We start from the raw sequence: 20187 nt of genomic DNA on the forward strand, positions 1-20187 counted from the left end.
AACGAAGGGGCGCTTCATGTACCACACTGCGCGTGCCTGCTGTGGCTCGGGTCTGAGAGGAGCGCTTGGTTTTTGTGTCACTTTCCAGGTGGGGACGCGTGTTTTTTCTCGAGGAGAGCAACAAGTGCGCCCGAGAAGGAAGCGCTTGATTTGTGCCGTTATGGCTCGGGTTCAAGAGGAGCGCTTGGTTTTGTGTAACGCTCGGGTGTCAAACTCATTTTAAATCAAGGGGCCACATGGAGAAAAATCTACTCCCAAAATCACGGCACGATAACTTAAAAATAAAGACAACCTCAGATTGTTTTCTTTGTTTAAAAATAGAACAAGCACATTCTCAAATTGTACAAACCCCGTTTCCATATGAGTTGGGAAATTGTGTTAGATGTAAATATAAACGGAATACAATGATTTGCAAATCCTTTTCAACCCATATTCAGTTGAATATGCTACAAAGGCAACATATTTGATGTTCAAACTCATAAACATTTTTTTGTTGTTGCAATTAATCATTAACTTTAGAATTTGATGCCAGCAACACGTGACAAAGAAGTTGGGAAAGGTGGCAATAAATACTGATAAAGTTAAAGAATGCTCATCAATCATTTATTTGAAACATCCCACAGGTGTGCAGGCTAATTGGGAACAGGTGGGTGCCATGATTGGGTATAAAAACAGCTTCCCAAAAAATGCTCAGTCTTTCACAAGTAAGGATGGGGCGAGGTACACCCCTTTGTCCACAACTGCGTGAGCAAATAGTCAAACAGTTTAAGAACAACATTTCTCAAAGTGCAATCGCAAGAAATTTAAGGATTTCAACATCTACGGTCCATAATATCATCAAAAGGTTCAGAGAATCTGGAGAAATCACTCCACGTAAGCGGCATGGCCGGAAACCAACATTGAATGACCGTGACTGTATCAAAAACAGACATCAATCTCTAAAGGATATCACCACATGGGCTCAGGCGGAAGCTGCCATGCAAGGCCCTAACCACGACCCATCAGGAGCAAGGGTGAAGTGTCTTGCTCAAGGACACAACGAACGTGACGAGGTTGGTAGTAGGTGGGGATCGAACCAGGAACCCTCAGGTTGCTGGCACGGCCACTCTCCCAACAACGCCACGCCGTCTCCATCATAATGTTGTTGTTTTTTTTTACAATTGCAGTTAATAGTAGAGATGTCCAATAATATCGGCCAATAAATGCTTTAAAATGTAATATCGGAAATTATCGGTATCGGTTTCAAAATTATCGGTATCGGTTTCAAAAAGTACAATTTATGACTTTTTAAAACGCCACTGTGTACACGGAAGTAGGGAGAAGTACAGCGCGACAATAAACCTTAAAGGAACTGCCTTTGCGTGCCGGCCCAGTCACATAATATCTACGGCTTTTCACACACACAAGTGAATACAAGCATACTTGGTCAACAGCCATACAGGTCACACTGAGGGTGTCCGTATAAACAACTTTAACACTGTTACAAATATGCGCCACACTGTGAACTCACACCAAACAAGAATGACAAACACATTTCGGGAGAACATCCGCACCGTAACACAACATAAACACAACAGAACAAATACCCAGAACCCCTTGCGGCACTAACTCTTCCGGGATGCTACAATATACACCCCCCACTACCCTCTACCTCGACCCCGCTACCCTCTACCCCGCCCCCTTCCCCCCAACCCCGCCCACCTCAACCTCCTCATGCTCTCTCAGGGAGAGCATGTCCCAAATTCCAAGCTGCTGTTTTGAGGCATGTTAAAAAAAATAATGCACTTTGTGACTTCAATAATAAATATGGCAGTGCCATGTTGGCATTTTTTTCCATAACTTGAGTTGATTTATTTTGGAAAACCTTGTTCCATTGTTTAATGCATCCAGCGGGGCATCACAACAAAATTAGGCATATTAATGTGTTAATTCCACGACTGTATATATCGGTATCGGTTGATATCGGTATCGGTAATTAAGAGTTGGACAATATCGGAATATCGGATATCGGCAAAAAAAGCCATTATCGGACATCTCTAGTTAATAGTTTACTTTATTTGTCGTTATTTATATTTTCTGAATAAATGACGTGATAATATTCATCAGTCAACTCATTGGTGTTAATTTTCAATCCATCAAGATAAAAAAAAAATGATATCAAGATCAAATTATTCTATGTCATTTATGTAATTTGATTATTTTCCTGGACTGATGTACTAACATAATGTGGATGTTAGATACAAAGAATTGCTATTGCGACAGCTAGAACAGAACAGCTGTTGGTTTTTTTTAATTAAAAAATTAGCAAACTCATCCCGCGGGCCGGATAAAACCTGTTCGCGGGCCTGATCCGACCCTCGGGCCGTACGTTTGACACCCCTGGTGTAAGGGATGACCGTTTTGTGTAAACCCCACTCGCCCGTGCCTTAAAAGATGCGCCGACGATGAGTTGACAGGCCAAGACTTTTAGCTCATTGTTTAGAGCTGCTCGACTCGACTCATTTGGTGGGGTTTTGCAGTCGCTGGTTGGAGGCCAGCATGGCCTGGACTGGACTGGGTCAGGAGTGGAACAAGTCGGGTGGAAAGCGTGTGTGAAGTTGCCCTTCAAAACCTCCCGAGACTTGTTCCAATAGTTTGTGCTAAACAATTTTTTGTGTATATCACAGTTTTTAATTTAGTTTTTAATGTTTTATGGACGAAGACCTCTATGAAGAATACAGATGAAGGACCCAGATTTCCCTCGCCCGGACGCGGGTCACTGGGGCCCCCCTCTGGAGCCAGGCCCGGAGGTGGGGCACGTTGGCGAGCGCCTGGTGGCCGGGCCTGTCCCCATGGGGCCCGGCCGGGCACAGCCCAAAGAGGCACATGGGTCCCCCCTCCAATGGGCTCATCACCCATAGCAGGGGCCATAGAGGTCGGGTGCGATGTGAGCTGGACGGCAGCCGAAGGCAGCGCACTTGGCGGTCCGATCCTCGGCTACATAAGCTAGCTCTTGGGACGTGGAACATCACCTCGCTGGGGGGAAGGAGCCTGAGCTAGTGCGCGAGGTGGAGTAGTTCCTGTTAGATATAGTCAGACTCACTTCGGCGCACAGCAAGGGCTCTGGAACCAGTTCTCTTGAGAGGAGCTGGACTCTCTTCCACTCTGGCCTTGTCAGCAGTTAGAGGCGACGGGCTGGGGTGGCAATTCTTGTTGCCCCCCGACTCAAAGCCTGCACGTTGGAGTTCAACCCAGTAGACGAGAGGGTAGGTTCCCTCCGCATTCGGTTGGGGGGACGGGTCCTGACTGTTATTTGTGCTTACGCGCCAAACAGCAGCTCAGAGTACCCACCCTTTTTGGATTCACTCGAGGGAGTACTGGAGAGTGCTCTCCCGGATGATTCCCTCGTTCTACTGGGGGACTTCAACGCTCATGTTGGCAACGACAGTGAAACCTGGAGAGGCGTTATTGGGAAGAATGGCCGCCCGGATCTGAACCCGAGTGGTGTTTTGTTATTGGACTTTTGTGCTCGTCACAGATTGTCCATAACGAACACCACGTTCAAACATTAGGGTGTGCATATGTGCACTTGGCACCAGGACACCCTAGGCAGCAGTTCCATGATCGACTTTGTAGTTGTGTCATCGGATTTGCGGTCTCATGTTTTGGACACTCGGGTGAAGAGAGGAGCGGAGCTTTCTACCGATCACCTCCTGGTGGTGAGTTGGCTGCGATGGTGGGGGAGGATGCCAGACAGACCTGGCAGGCCCAAACGCATTGTGAGGGTCTGCTGGGAAAGCTTAGAAGACTCTCCTGTCAGAGAGAGTTTCAATTCCCACCTCCGGAAGAACTTTGAACATGTCACGAGGGACGTGCTGGACATTGAGTCCGAGTGGACCATGTTCCGCACCTCTATTGTCGAGGCGGCCGATTGGAGCTGTGGCCGCAAGGTGGTTGGTGCCTGTCGTGGCGGTAATCCTAGAACCCGCTGGTGGACACCGGCGGTGAGGGATGCCGTCAAGCTGAAAAAAGAGTTCTATCGGGCTCTTTTGGCTCATAGGACTCCGGAGGCAGCGGACAGGTACCGACAGGCCAAGCGGTGTGCGGCTTCAGCGGTCGTGGAGGCAAAAACTCGGACATGGGAGGAGTTCGGGGAAGCCATGGAAAACGACTTCCAGACGGCTTCGAAGCGATTCTGGACCACCATCCGCCGCCTTAGGAAGGGGAAGCAGTGCAATGTCGGTGGAGGGAATACTTCGAAAACATCCTCAACCCTACCAATAAGTCTTCCTATGAGGAAGCAGTGCCTGGGGAATCTGTGGTGGGCTCTCCTATTTCTGGGGCTGAGGTTGCCGAGGTAGCTAAGAAGCTCCTCGGTGGCAAGGCCCCGGGGGTGGATGAGGACAGCCCGGAGTTCCTTAAGGCTCTGGATACTGTGGGGCTGTCTTGGTTGACAAGACTCTGCAACATCGCGTGGACATCGGGGGCAGTACCTCTGGATTGGCAGACCGGGGTGGTGGTTCCTCTCTTTAAGAAGGGGAACTGGAGGGTGTGTTCCAACTATCGTGGGATCACACTCATCCGCCTTCCCGGTAAGGTCTATTCAGGTGTACTGGAGAAGAGGCTATGCCGGATAGTCGAACCTCAGATCCAGGAGGAACAGTGTGGTTTTCGTCCTGGTCGTGGAACTGTGGACCAGCTCTATACTCTCGGCAGAGTCCTTGAGGGTGCATGGGAGTTTGCCCAACCAGTCTACATGTGCTTTGCAGACTTGGAGAAGGCAAAGCTCTCATTTTACCGGTCGATCTACGTTCCCATCCTCACCTATGGTCATGAGCTTTGGGTTATGACCGAAAGGACAAGATCAGGAGTACAAGCGGCCGAAATGAGTTTCCTCCACTGGGTGGCGCTGCTCTCCCGTAGAGATAGGGTGAGATGCTCTGTCATCCGGGAGGAGCTCAAATTAAACCCAGATGAGGTGGTTCGGGCATCTGGTCAGGATGCCACCCGAACGCCTCCCTCGGGAGGTGTTTTGGGCACGTCCGACCGGTAGTCTGGGATTCCCTGCTTAGGCTGCTTCCTCCGCGACCCGACCTCGGATAAGCGGAAGAAGATGGATGGATGGATGGATGTTTTATGGTTTGTATGTTGCAAACGTGTTATTATTCATAACCACCACCCCTTGCCGAATCTCCCCAAACTTGTCCCAATAGTTTGTGCTATAATTGTGCTGCAACGTTTTTTTTTTTTTGTCTATCGTAGATGTTAATTGAGTTTTTAACGTTTTATGGCGTGTATGTTGCTAACGTGTTATTATTCATAACCACCCCCACTTGTCAAAACCTCCCCAAACTTGTCCCAAACTGTTTGTGATACGTTTGTGCTAGTTTGTGATGCAACATTTTCTGTGTAACTTTTATAGGTTTTAAGTAGAGATGTCCGATAATATCGGCCTGCCGATATTATCGGCCAATAAATGCTTTAAAATGTAATATCGGTAATTATCGGTATCGTTTTTTTTATTATCGGTATCGTTTTATTTTTGTTTTTTAAATTTTTATTTTTTAATGATTAAATCAACATAAAAAACACAAGATACACTTACAATTAGTGCACCAACCCAAAAAACCTCCCTCCCCGATTTACACTCATTCACACAAAAGGGTTGTTTCTTTCTGTTATTAATATTCTGGTTCCTACATTATATATCAATATATATCATTACAGTCTGCAAGGGATACAGTCTGTAAGCACACATGATTGTGCATGCTGCTGGTCCACTAATAGTACTAACCTTTAACAGTTAATTTTACTCATTTTCATTAATTACTAGTTTCTAGGTAACTGTTTTTGTATTGTTTTACTTTCTTTTTTATTCAAGAAAATGTTTTTAATTTATTTATCTTATTTTATTTTATTTTTATTTTTTTTAAAAAAGGACCTTATCTTCACCATACCAAATTAGGCATAATAATGTGTTAATATCCACGACTGTGTATATCGGTATCGGTTGATATCGGTATCGGTTGATATCGGTGTCGGGAATTAAAGAGTTGGACAATATCGGAATATCGGATATCGGCAAAAGCCATTATCGGACATCCCTAATCAAAACTATAAAATAGTAACAACATCAAAACTTTAAAATAGTAATAACATCAAAACTATAAAATAGTAATAACATCAAAACTATAAAATAGTATTAACATCAAACTATAAAATAGTATTAACATCAAAACTATAAAATAACATCAAAATTATAAAATAGAAACAACAAAACTATAAAATAGTAATAACATAAAAACTATAACATTGTAACATAAAAACTATAAAATAGTATTAACATAAAAAATATAAAACAGTAATAACATAAAAACTATAAAATAGTAATAACATAAAAACTATAAAATAGTAGACATAAAAACTATAAAATAGTATTAACATAAAAACTATAAAATAGTATTAACATAAAGACTCTAACATAGTAATAACATAAAAACTATAAAATAGTATTAACATATAAACTATAACATAGTATTACCATAAGAACTATAAAATAGTAATAACATCAAAAGTTTTGATGTTATTACTATTTTATAGTTTTGATTCAAAACTATAAAATAGTGATAACAAAAACTTTAAAATAGTAAAACAAAAACCACAACAACAAAGTTTTTGTTAGTACTATTTTAAAGTTTTGGTTCAAAACTATAAAATAGTAATAACAAAAACAACAACAAAGTTTTTGTTATTACTATTTTATAGTTTTGATTTAAAACTATAAAATAGTAATAAAAAACTATAAAATAGTAATAACATCAAAACTATAAAATAGTAATAACATCAAAACTATAACATAGTAATAACATCAAAACTATAAAATAGTATTAACATCAAAACTATAAAATAGTATTAACATCAAAACTATAAAATAGTAATAACATAAAAACTATAAAATAATCACATCAAAATTATAACATAGTAACATAAAAACTATAAAATAGTAATAACATAAAAACTATAACATAGTAATAACATAAGAACTTTAAAATAGTATTAACATAAAAACTATAACATAGTATTACCATAAGAACTATAAAATAGTAATAACATCAAAAGTTTTTATGTTATTACTATTTTATAGTTTTTGTTATTACTATTTTATAGTTTTGATTCCAAACTGTAAAATAGTAATAACAAAAACTATAAAATAGTAATAACAAAAACCACAACAACAAAGTTTTTGTTAGTACTATTTTAAAGTTTTGATTCAAAACTATAAAATAGTAATAACATCAAAACTATAAAATAGTAATAACAAAAACTATAAAATAGTAATAACATCAAAACTATAGTGGTTGGACCCCCCAAAATTGCAGCACAATGGGCGACATTTGGGGGGATTGGAGGGGGGGGGGCAACTTGACACAGGTGGGTGACCTGCACCTGTTTGGTAACAACAGCACTTTCCGACGGGGGACGCTTGTTTAGCTCAGCGGGACAAGTTGCGAGCAGCAACAAGTGCATTGAAGAGGGAAGCGCTTGATTTTGGACGCCGAACTTTCGATATGACTGATTTGGGGGCCTGGTGTCCGAGGAGCGCTTGGTTCTTCGCACCGGACAGCTGTGAACATCCAGTGGCTCCTTGAGCATCACATGACCTGGCGTGCAGGACAACGAGGGGGCGGGGCTTAGCATGCAGATGTTTCCTGCTTGGACAAGTCAAAACGCTGGAAGACTTTTATGAGGAGAGCTTGTTTTACGGTGACGTCATCCTCCGTGGTGACATGTTTGTCATCTTTGCTACATCACACCTTCATCTGCATCGTGTTTGGTCGTCTTTTTTTTTTTTTAAATCACCGTGAACACACCTGGACTCCCATTGGAAACCAGTTCGGTGCGTGTCCGTGGGCGTGTGTGCGTGAAAAGAGCAGGACAAGTTCTGACTGGTCCGCTCGCAAAAAAACTACTCTCTTTCGGTTCTGAAAGCGTGCGCCAGCAGGATGTCCTTATATGGTCACGACGGGGGGGAGGCGGCAAAAACACTCCTCGAACATGAATGAGTGACGATGAGAACATGATTTATCTTCATCATCTGCTGGCTGATTGAAGGCAAAAAAAATCTCCCGCGCGTCCACAGCTGAGTCACGCTGATGACATGCGCGCGCACTCACGCGTTATTTGCATGCCCCCCCCCCCACCCCCCCTACATGCGTGGAAAAACATGGCCCGCGGATCACGCGCACAAACACGCACGCGCGCACAAGGTGTGCGTTATAGTGTTGTTCCCAGTTTTTGTGTCACGTGGTTTCAATGGAATGTAATCAGTGCTGTGTTTAGGGGCAGTCGGACAACTGAGCTCCCTATTCACACACACACACACACACACAGCGTTAAATGGAGATATGTAATCTTCCTCTCGAGACTTGTTGCTCGCTCCCTTGTTTTTCCCGCCTCATAAAAGCTGCATGAGCGCCAACACAACTGTAGGGACATTATGGGATGTTCGATTCCCGTGCGTTAAGGGGCGTGCGCGTAAATATTTCATGGGAGCTCAGTTGTTATTGTCGGCATCAGCGAGCGTGCACACTTAAACAATTACGTGACCTCACAGCACCCTTATTTGGCGTGTACCATTTAGCACAAACGTGTGTGTGTGTGTGTGTGTGTGTGTGTGTGTGTGTGTGTGTGTGTGTGTGTGCGTGTGCGTGTGCGTGTGTGTGTGTGTGTGCGTGTAAAGTATCAGAAGGCCAACATGTGACCGAGCGCCTGCAGCATGTGACTGTGATTTTACATTTTTGGACATGACCCTTGACCTGCGGTTGTTGCCTCACTTAGTGTGTGTGTGTGTGTGTGTGTGTGTGTGTGTGTGTGTGTGTGTGTGTGTGTGTGTGTGTGTGTGTGTGTGGTGCTAATTAGCAGTGATACAAAAAGGAGCTGCTTGTGTGAAAAAGATGATGAAGATTTTGCCGGCTTGAAGTGGACAAATCTAGATGATGAGGACTCACCACTAACAAATGTGTGTGTGTGTGTGTGTGTGTCGTCTCCTGCCAGGCCACCATCTGCCACACACACACTTGTCTTGGGTGTTTGATCAGCTGAGGTGAGAATGTGACATTCAAATGCGCGTTTAATGCAGTGCTTCTCTAATAGTGGGAAGGGGCGCCATGATAACATTCACTTCAGGGGGGGGGGGGCGTGAAAAAAAAAGTTCTCTAGAAAGATTTAATGCAATCTTCTTAAATAGTGGGGCGCCAATGTACAACTCCCGTTTCCATATGAGTTGGGAAATTGTGTTAGATGTAAATATAAACGGAATACAATGATTTGCAAATCATTTTCAACCCATATTCAGTTGAATATGCTACAAAGACAACATATTTGATGTTCAAACTGATAAACTTTTTTTTTTGTTGCAAATAATCATTAACTTTAGAATTTGATGCCAGCAACACGTGACAAAGAAGTTGGGAAAGGTGGCAATAAATACTGATAAAGTTGAGGAATGCTCATCAAACACTTATTTGGAACATCCCACAGGTGAACAGGCAAATTGGGAACAGGTGGGTGCCATGATTGGGTATAAAAGTAGATTCCATGAAATGCTCAGTCATTCACAAACAAGGATGGGGCGAAGGTCACCACTTGGTCAACAAATGCGTGAGCAAATTGTTGAACAGTTTAAGAAAAACCTTTCTCAACCAGCTATTGCAAGGAATTTAGGGATTTCACCATCTACGGTCCGTAATATTATCAAAGGGTTCAGAGAATCTGGAGAAATCACTGCACGTAAGCAACTAAGCCCGTGACCTTCGATCCCTCAGGCTGTACTGCATCAACAAGCGACATCAGTGTGTAAAGGATATCACCACATGGGCTCAGGAACACTTCAGAAACCCACTGTCAGTAACTACAGTTGTTCGCTACATCTGTAAGTGCAAGTTAAAACTCTCCTATGCAAGGCGAAAAAACGTTTATCAACAACACCCAGAAACGCCATCGGCTTCGCTGGGCCTGAGCTCATCTAAGATGGACTGATACAAAGTGGAAAAGTGTTCTGTGGTCTGACGAGTCCACATTTCAAATTGTTTTTGGAAACTGTGGACGTCGTGTCCTCCGGACCAAAGAGGAAAAGAACCATCCGGATTGTTATAGGCGCAAAGTTGAAACGCCAGCATGTGTGATGGTATGGGGGTGTATTAGTGCCCAAGACATGGGTAACTTACACATCTGTGAAGGCGCCATTAATACTGAAAGGTACATACAGGTTTTGGAGCAACATATGTTGCCATCCAAGCAACGTTACCATGGACGCCCCTTCTTATTTCAGCAAGACAATGCCAAGCCACGTGTTACATCAACGTGGCTTCATAGTAAAAGAGTGCGGGTACTAGACTGGCCTGCCTGTAGTCCAGACCTGTCTCCCATTGAAAATGTGTGGCGCATTATGAAGCCTAAAATACCACAACGGAGACCCCCGGACTGTTGAACAACTTAAGCTGTACATCAAGCAAGAATGGGAAAGAATTCCACCTGAGAAGCTTCAAAAATGTGTCTCCTCAGTTCCCAAACGTTTACTGAGTGTTGTTAAAAGGAAAGGCCATGTAACACAGTGGTGAACATGCCCTTTCCCAACTACTTTGGCACGTGTTGCAGCCATGAAATTGTAAGTTAATTATTATTTGCAAAAAAAATAAAGTTTATGAGTTTCAACATCAAACATCTTGTCTTTGTAGTGCATTCAATTGAATATGGGTTGAAAAGGATTTGCAAATCATTGTATTCCGTTTATATTTACATCTAACACAATTTCCCAACTCATATGGAAACGGGGTTTGTAGATAAAGAAATAAACATTCACTTCAGGGGGCCTGAAAAAAAAAAGTTCTCTAGAAACAATTAATGCAATCTTCTTAAGTAGTGGGGCGCCAAGATATGTAGGGAGAGAGGGGGCGTGAGAGGCAATAACGTATTTAGATAGATAAAGAAATAAACATTCACTTCAGGGTGTCATGACTGTGGCGCAGTTTCCTGCGGGGATTGCTTTCCCAAGATGCAAACGAACTGGACTGGACATCGGATGAAGGTAGATACAAGATTTAATTATGAGTATAAAAAGGTACAAACGAAAAGCGCGCACAAGGCGGAGAACAAACTTGGCTACGAAACAAAAACTAGCACAAAGGCAAAACTATGGACATGAAACATATATAAGCACTTACTGTGACAAGAACTGTGGCATGGATTATGATATCAAAGAGTAGCATGGGTCGCAGAGGTAATGTCGCCAGGCCGACTGCCTGGCAACTACAAGCTTAAATACTACAGACATGATTAGCACAGGTGCATGTGTCCAAATGAACAACAGGTGAAACTAATGGGTAACCATGGAAACAAAACAAGGGAGTGAAAAAGCAGGAACTAAGTGACCAAAAACCAAACAGCACATGGCCAAACAAAAACATAATCACAGACATGACACAGGGGGCGCGTGAAAAAAAAAAAGTTCTCTAGAAACATTTAATGCAATCTTAAGTAATGGGGTGCCTATGTATGTAGGGAGAGGGGGTGTGAGAGGTAATAATGTATTTAGATGGTTAAAGAAATAAACACTCACTTCAGGGGGTTGTGAGAATAAAAATGTTTTCTAGAAACATTTAATGCAATCTTCTTAAGTAGTGGGGCGCCAAGATATGTAGGGAGAGGGGGCGTGAGAGGTAATTATGTATTTAGATGGATAAAGAAAGAAACATTCACTTCAGGGGGGGCGTGAAAATTTTTTTTTCCCAGGAAACATTTAATTAAGTAGTGGGGCGGGTACCCCCTGGGAGGCGCCAAGATATGTAGGAAGAGGGAGAGCATGAGAGGTAATAATGTATTTAGATAGATAAAGAAATAAACATTCACTTCAGGGGGCGTGTGAAAAAAAAAAGTTCTCTAGAAACATTTAATGCAATCTTAAGTAATGGGGTGCCAATGTATGTAGGGAGAGGGGGCGTGAGAGGTAATAATGTATTTAGATAAAGAAAAACATTCACTTCAGGGGGGGCGTGGAAAAAAAGTTCTCTAGAAACATTTAAGTAGTGGGGCGCCAAAATACAGTATGTAGGGAGAGGGCGTGAGAGGTATTATTGAATTATATAAATAAAGAAATAAACATTCACTTCAGGGGGCGTGAAAACAAAAGTTCTTTAGAAACAATTAATGCAGTCTTCTTAAGTAGTGGGGCACCAAGATATGTAGGGAGAGGGGGCGTGAGAGGTAATAATGTATTTTGATAAAGAAATAAACATTCAGGGGGCGCGTGAAAAAAAAAGTTCTCTAGAAACATTTAATGCAATCTTAAGTAATGGGGTGCCAATGTATGTAGGGAGAGGGGGCGTGAGAGATAATAACGTATTTAGATATATTATTTTAAACACTCACTTCAGGGGGGCGTGAGAATTTTTTTTTTTCTACAAACATTTAATGCAATCTTCTTTAGTGGGGCGCCAAGATATGTAGGGAGAAGGGGGGGCGTGCGAGGTAACCTATGGTCTCAAGGGTAACTATGGCAAGAAGTGAGCAAGAGTAGAGTAATGTCGCCAGGTCGACTACCTGGCAACTACCGGCTTAAATAACAATGACATGATTAACACAGGTGCGTGAGTCCAAACAAATGAGGCAGGTGACACTAATGAGTTAACATGGTAACTGAAACAATGGAGCGTAAACAGGAACTAAAAGAGTCCAAAAAACAACAGAACATAACCAAACAAAACATGACCACTGAACATGACACATTTAATTAAGTAGTGGGGCGGGTACCCCCTGGGAGGCGCCAAGATATGTAGGGAGAGGGAGAGCGTGAGAGGTAATAACGTATTTAGATAGATAAAGAAATAAACATTCACTTCAGGGGGCGTGAAAAAAAAAAAAAGTTCTCTAGAAACATTTAATGCAGTTTTCTTATGTAATGGGGTGCCAAGATATGTAGGGAGAGGGGGCGTGAGAGCTAATAACGTATTTAGATGGATAAAGAAATAAACATTCACTTCAGGGGGGCGTGAAAAATATTTTTTTTCTCTAGAAACATTTAATTAAGTATTGGGGTGGGTACCCCCTGTGGGGTGCCAAGATATGTAGGGAGAGAGGGGCGTGAGAGGTAATAATGTATTTAGATAGATAAAGAAATAAACATTCACTTCGGGGGTGGGGGGCGTGGAAAAAAAGTTCTCTAGAAACATTTAATGCAATCTTAAGTAGTGGGGCTCAAAGATATGTAGGGAGAGAGGGGGCCGTGAGATCTAATAACGTATTTAGATAGATAAAGAAATAAACATTCACTTCAGGGGGCGTGAAAAAATGATGTACCTTAGAAAAATGTAACGCAGTGCTTCGTAAAAAGCGGGAAGGCCCCCCTCCCACGATATGTGTGGGGGGCGTGAGAGGTAGTAGCGCATATCTTGGCACATATAGATGGATAAGTAAATAACACAATATGTCCAGAGGGGGGGGGGGGGGGCGTGAATGGGGGCGCCACGATACGTGTATGGGGCGTGAGAGGTAATAGCACATATCTTGACACATATAAACAATTACCTCGGGGGGGACGTGAACAAATGACTGTATATTCACTACAAAAATGTATTGCAGTTCTTCTTAAGTAGTGGGGCGCCAAGATATGTAGGGAGAGGGGGCGTGAGAGGTAATCATGTATTTAGATAGATAAAGAAATAAACATTCACTTCAGGGGGGGCGTGGAAAAAAAAAAGTTCTCCAGGAACATTTAATGCAATCTAATTGAGAAGCACTGGATTAATGTGTCCTGTATCAAACATGTTATCTTCATTTAGTGTGTGTGTGTGTGTGCGTGTGTGTGTGTGTGTGTGTGTGTGTGTGTGTGTGTGTGTGTGTGTGTGTGTGTGTGTGTGTGTGTGTGTGTGAGGAGGCGGAGTCAGTGGTGTGAAGGCCCTCTAAAAGTCATCTTTGTGTCCTCTGGTTTCCACAAACCTTCTCATTCAGCGACCACTGCTCACCAGTTGGTTTTGATTGGGGGCGGGGTCAGTGTGTAGGGGCGGGGCATGTACAGGTGACAAGGTCCCGCCTTTAAAGGGCCGACACAGATCCAGAAGACTTCATGCTAACATGTTCTTCTGCTTCAATGGTCAAATGGAGCCCACTGGGTGTTGTTGATAAATGGCTTTGGCTTTGCATAGTAGAGTTTTAACTTGCACTTACAGATGTAGTGACCAACTGTAGTTACTGTAAGTGGTTTTCTGAAGTGTTCCTGAGCCCATGTGGTGATGTCCTTTACACACTGATGTCAATTTTTGATGCAGTACTGCCTGAGGGATCGAAGGTCCGTGATATCATCGCTTACGTGCAGTGATTTCTCCAGATTCTCTGAACCTTTTGATGATATTACTAACCGTAGATGGTGAAATCCCTAAATTCCTTGCAATAGCTGGTTGAGAAATGTTGTTCTTAAACAATTTTCTCACGCGTTTGTTGACAAAGTGGTGACCCTCGCCCCATCCTTGTTTGTGAATGACTGAGCATTTCATGGAAGCTGCTTTTATACCCAATCATGGCACCCACCTGTTCCCAATTAGCCTGTTCACCTGTGGGATGTTCCAAATAAGTGTTTGATGAGCATTCCTCAACTTTCTCAGTCTTTTTTGCCACTTGTGCCAGCTTTTTTAAAACATGTTGCAGACATCAATTCCAAATGAGCTAATATTTGTAAAAAATGACAAAGTTTCTCAGTGTGAACATGAAATATCTTGTCTTTGCAGTGTATTCAATTGAATATAAGTTGAAAAGGATTTGCAAATCATTGTATTCTGTTTTTATTTACCATTTACACAACATGCCAACTTCACCGACGTCTTCTTCTTCTCTTGTGAATTGAGCGTTGTTAATCTGGGGCCGTACTTATCAAGCTTCTTAGAGTGCCATTTTACACTTAAGTCCTGAGAATTTGCGAAATTTAGTCCTACTCTCAAACTTAAGAATAAAAGCTTTTTATCAACGTTCTTAAGTCCAAGAATCACTCCTACTCTCCACGATATTTAAGAGACCTTCAGAGGTGTCTTAAGTGGTTAGGAGTTGCCAGCAGGGGATGGCACTGAGGCGAGAGAGACGTGCGCGAACGTTCAGGGAACGGAACAATGTTTTGTTTTTTTGATGACGAGCAGCTGATCAAACGGTATCGTTTAGACCAGGGGTCGGCAACCCGCGGCTCTAGAGCCGCATGCGGCTCTTTAGCGCCGCCCTAGTGGCTCTCTGAAGCTTTTTCAAAAATGTATGAAAAATGGAAAAAGATGAGGGGAAAAAATATATATTTTTTGTTTTAATATGGTTACTGTAGGAGGACAAACATGACACAAACCTCCCTAATTGTTATAAAGCACACTGCTTGTATTAAACATGCTTAACTGATTCGAGTATTTGGCGAGCGCCGTTTTGTCCTACTAATTTTGGCGGTCCTTGAACTCACCTTAGTTTGTTTACAATGTATAACTTTCTCCGACTTTCTAGGACGTGTTTTATGCCACTTCTTTTTCTGTCTCATTTTGTCCGCCAAACTTTTAACGTTGTGCGTGAATACACAAAGGTGAGTTTTGTTGATGTTATTGACTTGTGTGGAGTGCTAATCAGACATATTTGGTCACTGCATGACTGCAAGCTAATCGATGCTAACATGCTATTTAGCCTAGCTGTATGTACATATTGCATCATTATGCCTCATTTGTAGCTATATTTGAGCTCATTTAGTTTCCTTTAAGTCATCTTAATTCAATGTATATCTCATGACACACTATCTGTTTGTATTATGGCTTCTAATTTGTTGCGGCTCCAGACAGATTTGTTTTTGTATTTTTGGTCCAATGTGGCTCTTTCAACATTTTGGGTTGCCGACCCCTGGTTTAGACAGAGCGGATATTATTTTGGTCACAGATTTAATACTTTTCGATTCCTTGTTGATTTCTGCATGTGTCTGCAGTGGGCTAGTATATATAGAGCCACCCACACCAGTTTCAAATTAGTTGCCTAATTAATGAATTGGAAAGAAAATGTTATGACAGTAGCGTATGTGTGTGGCCGTGACGTGAGTGACGTCAGTGAGCGTGTGGGCGATAGAAGAGAGGGAGCGGTAGCGTGAGTGCCGGCGGGGACTAGTTTGTTTTGTATTATTTTGTAGTTTATTGTCAAAATATACACTCCCTTTGTCCACTTAAATATTTCCAAGATATTTCTTTATTCTTAGACAACGGATTCCCTTCCGTGATTGGTCATTTCTATGGACACAGAAATGACGTCACCTAAAGTTCCGTTTACGGCACATAGTAGTGTCGTAATTCAGCTCTGAGTGTGACACTTAAGATTCAGTCCTACACTTCGCTGAAAGTGTGAGTAAGACGCTTGATAACTAACTTTTAAGTGCAGCTTTCAGCGAAGAATTTATTTACTCTTAAGTCAACTCTTAGCAGACTTCTTAGGAGTAATTCTAAGAAGCTTGATAAGTACGGCCCCTGGTCCTCAAACATTCCCACATAAACTCATTTATGTGTTTTGAAAAAGCGACTTCAAAGTTTTTTTTCAAGTGCATAAACGTCACGACTGACACTCGTGGACCTGATGGCGGCCTTCAGGCTGTCTGAGGGGACGCTACACACACAGAGCGTCTGTTCTCAGCGCCGGTCCGGCACTTCCTGTCACACAAGGCCAGCAGTGTGCCGCCCGCCAATAGAACCGCGTGATCCGCTACCAGGTTCTGCTCAGGCCTTTGGAACTGAACCGGTCTTGTCTGCTGGAGTGATTAGCAGAGTGCAGGGAAAGCATTTTCTCTGTTATCATAACCGCACTAAGCCCCGCCCTGCTGGCAAATGTGAAGACAGGAAGTGCGTGTTTTCTGCTTCCTGTCTGCGCTCCGTGACTTCCTGGAGCCCGCAGGAAGTCTTCTGTTGCTTCATCATCTCCTTCTATAATGTTAACGTCTAGAACACTGTGCCGCGGCACACTAGTGTGCCATGAGATACAGTCTGGTGTGCCGTGGGAGATTATCTAATTTCACCTAATTGGGTTAAAAATATTTTTGACAAACCAGTAATTATAATCCGCAAATGTGCCGTTGTTGAGTGTCGGTGCTGTTTAGAGCTCGGCAGAGTAACCGTGTAATACTCTTCCACATCAGTAGGTGGCAGCCGGTAGCTTTGTTGCTTTGTAGATGTTGGGAACGACGACGATGGTTTGCAGGTAAAAAGGTATCTAACGCTTAAACCAAAAATAAACAAAAGGCGAGTGCCGCTAAGAAAAAAGGCATTGAAGCAAAACTAAGCTAAAATTGAACTGGCTGCAAAGTAAACAAAAACAGAATGCTGGACGACAGCAAAGACTTACAGTGTGTGGAGCAGACGGCGTCCACAAAGTACATTCGTACATGCCATGACAATCAACACCAAAATACAAACCCCGTTTCCATATGAGTTGGGAAATTGTGTTAGCCAGCAACACGTGACAAAGAAGTTGGGAAAGGTGGCAATAAATACTGATAAAGTTGAGGAATGCTCATCAAACACTTATTTGGAACATCCCACAGGTGAACAGGCAAATTGGGAACAGGTGGGTGCCATGATTGGGTATAAAAGTAGATTCCATGAAATGCTCAGTCATTCACAAACAAGGATGGGGCAAGGGTCACCACTTGGTCAACAAATGCGTGAGCAAATTGTTGAACAGTTTAAGAAAAACCTTTCTCAACCAGCTATTGCAAGGAATTTAGGGATTTCACCATCTACGGTCCGTAATATCATCAAAGGTTTCAGAGAATCTGGAGAAATCACTGCATGTAAGCAGCTAAGCCCGTGACCTTCCATCCCTCAGGCTGTACTGCATCAACAAGCGACATCAGTGTGTAAAGGATATCACCACATGGGCTCAGGAACACTTCAGAAACCCACAGTCAGTAACTACAGTTGGTCGCTACATCTGTAAGTGCAAGTTAAAACTCTCCTATGCAAGGCGAAAACCGTTTATCAACAACACCCAGAAACGCCGTCGGCTTCGCTGGGCCTGAGCTCATCTGAGATGGACTGATACCAAGGGGAAAAGTGGTCTGACGAGTCCACATTTCAAATTGTTTTTGGAAACTGTGGACGTCGTGTCCTCCGGACCAAAGAGGAAAAGAACCATCCGGATTGTTCTAGGCGCAAAGTGTAAAAGCCAGCATCTGTGATGGTATGGGGGTGTATTAGTGCCCAAGACATGGGTAACTTACACATCTGTGAAGGCGCCATTAATGCTGAAAGGTACATACAGGTTTTGGAGCAACATATGTTGCCATCCAAGCAACGTTACCATGGACGCCCCTGCTTATTTCAGCAAGACAATGCCAAGCCACGTGTTACATCAACGTGGCTTCATAGTAAAAGAGTGCGGGTACTAGACTGGCCTGCCTGTAGTCCAGACCTGTCTCCCATTGAAAATGTGTGGCGCATTATGAAGCCTAAAATACCACAATGGGAAAGAATTCCACCTGAGAAGCTTCAAAAATGTGTCTTCTCAGTTCCCAAACGTCTACTGAGTGTTGTTAAAAGGAAAGGCCATGTAACACAGTGGTGAACATGCCCTTTCCCAACTACTTTGGCACGTGTTGCAGCCATGAAATTCTAAGTTAATTATTTGCAAAAAAAAAACAAAGTTTATAAGTCTGAACATCAAATATGTTGTCTTTGTAGTGCATTCAATTGAATATGGGTTGAAAAGGATTTTGTATTCCGTTTATATTTACATCTAACACAAATTTCCCAACTCATATGGAAACGGGGTTTGTAGGAGCGCACAACAAGAACTAAAACACTACACAGAGGAAAACACCCAAAAAATCCAAATAAGTCACGGGGTGATGTGACAGGTGGTGACAGTACACCTACTTTGAGACAAGAGCTACAGTGATGCATGGTTGGTTATGGTTTGTGTTGTTGTTTGTGGTTACCGGTAGGAAGAACCATGCCGAGCTGTAGGAATAACTTGGCTTTAATAAAGACTTCAGGAGGACAGCAATTTTACATACCACTGCATGAGAGAGTGGTAATAACTGATTCCCTGATGTGCACGCCCTGGTGGTGTGTTCGAAAATTACAACAACAAAACAGTCATTTTACCAAATGATCTACATCAGACCTGGGCATTATACGGCCCGCGGGCCGCATCCGGCCCTTTGCGCATCCCTGTCCGGCCCGCGTGAGGCCAATCATAAATTACAAAATAAATTTCAAAAAGTATCTATGTCGAGTGTGCAATACAACGGTGCTGCTTTTGTTTTGAAAAGCGTTATTTGTATTACTTCCGTGTGGACGTATGCGCGTGTGCGATTGTGAGTGAATTGAACGGCGCAATTACAAATGACAAAATAAAGTTTAAAAAACATCTATGTCGTGCGCGCAATACAACTGTGCTGCTTTTATTTTGAAATGTGTTATTTATGCCGTATGTCCGGGGGGAACCTGTGAGTGAAGGTGCATAGAGACAAGTGATGAGACGCTAAAAAAAAGAAAAGTTGATGAGGAATGGCGTGTTTCCAACAAGACATGGACTGCCAAGTATTTCTTTACATAAATTAATGGTAAAGCCGTGTGCTTAATGTGTGGTACACAGGTTGCTGTGTTTGAATATCATTTTAATCGCCACTACACGAAGAAACACGAGGGAAAATACCGGAATGTATCTGATGAAGCGCGCGCAAGGGAGGCTGATGCGTTGATGGTAAAACTGCAAAGCCAACAAGGACTTTGTGCCATATTTCACACCCCCAGAGATGCAGCCGTCAGGACAAGTTTCGTCATTTCTCACAAAAGCGCCAGAAAAAGTAAGGCGTTTTCTGACGGAGAGTTTATTAAGGAGTGCTTATTGGACTTTGTTGCGCTGATAATGCCCGGAGACATGGACTGTTTTTCGCTAACTTTGGATGAGAGCTCTGATGCAGTCAATTAAAGAGACAACCACAGGTAATGACTTGTTAACAGAGGTAAATGCGTGTTGGGACAAGCTGGCAGGTGTGACAATCCAATCCACTTTATTTATATAGCACATTTAAACAACAAAATGTTTCCAAAGTGCTGCACAACAATATTACAAACAATATTCAAATATTATCCTTAGCTCCACCAATGACTGAATAAAAAGAAAAAACAATTACATATAAAACCAATATAAAAACAATAT

The 20187-nt window shown here is 42.6% G+C and overlaps 1 protein-coding gene across 1 annotated transcript in view; it reads left to right on the forward strand.

The window, feature by feature from the left end:
• mgat4b (alpha-1,3-mannosyl-glycoprotein 4-beta-N-acetylglucosaminyltransferase B) overlaps positions 1-20187 on the forward strand; it is an 81182-nt gene that overhangs the window by 497 nt on the left and 60498 nt on the right.

The sequence above is a fragment of the Entelurus aequoreus genome, linkage group LG28 (genome assembly GCF_033978785.1).
Source record: "Entelurus aequoreus isolate RoL-2023_Sb linkage group LG28, RoL_Eaeq_v1.1, whole genome shotgun sequence".
NCBI lineage: Eukaryota > Metazoa > Chordata > Actinopteri > Syngnathiformes > Syngnathidae > Entelurus > Entelurus aequoreus.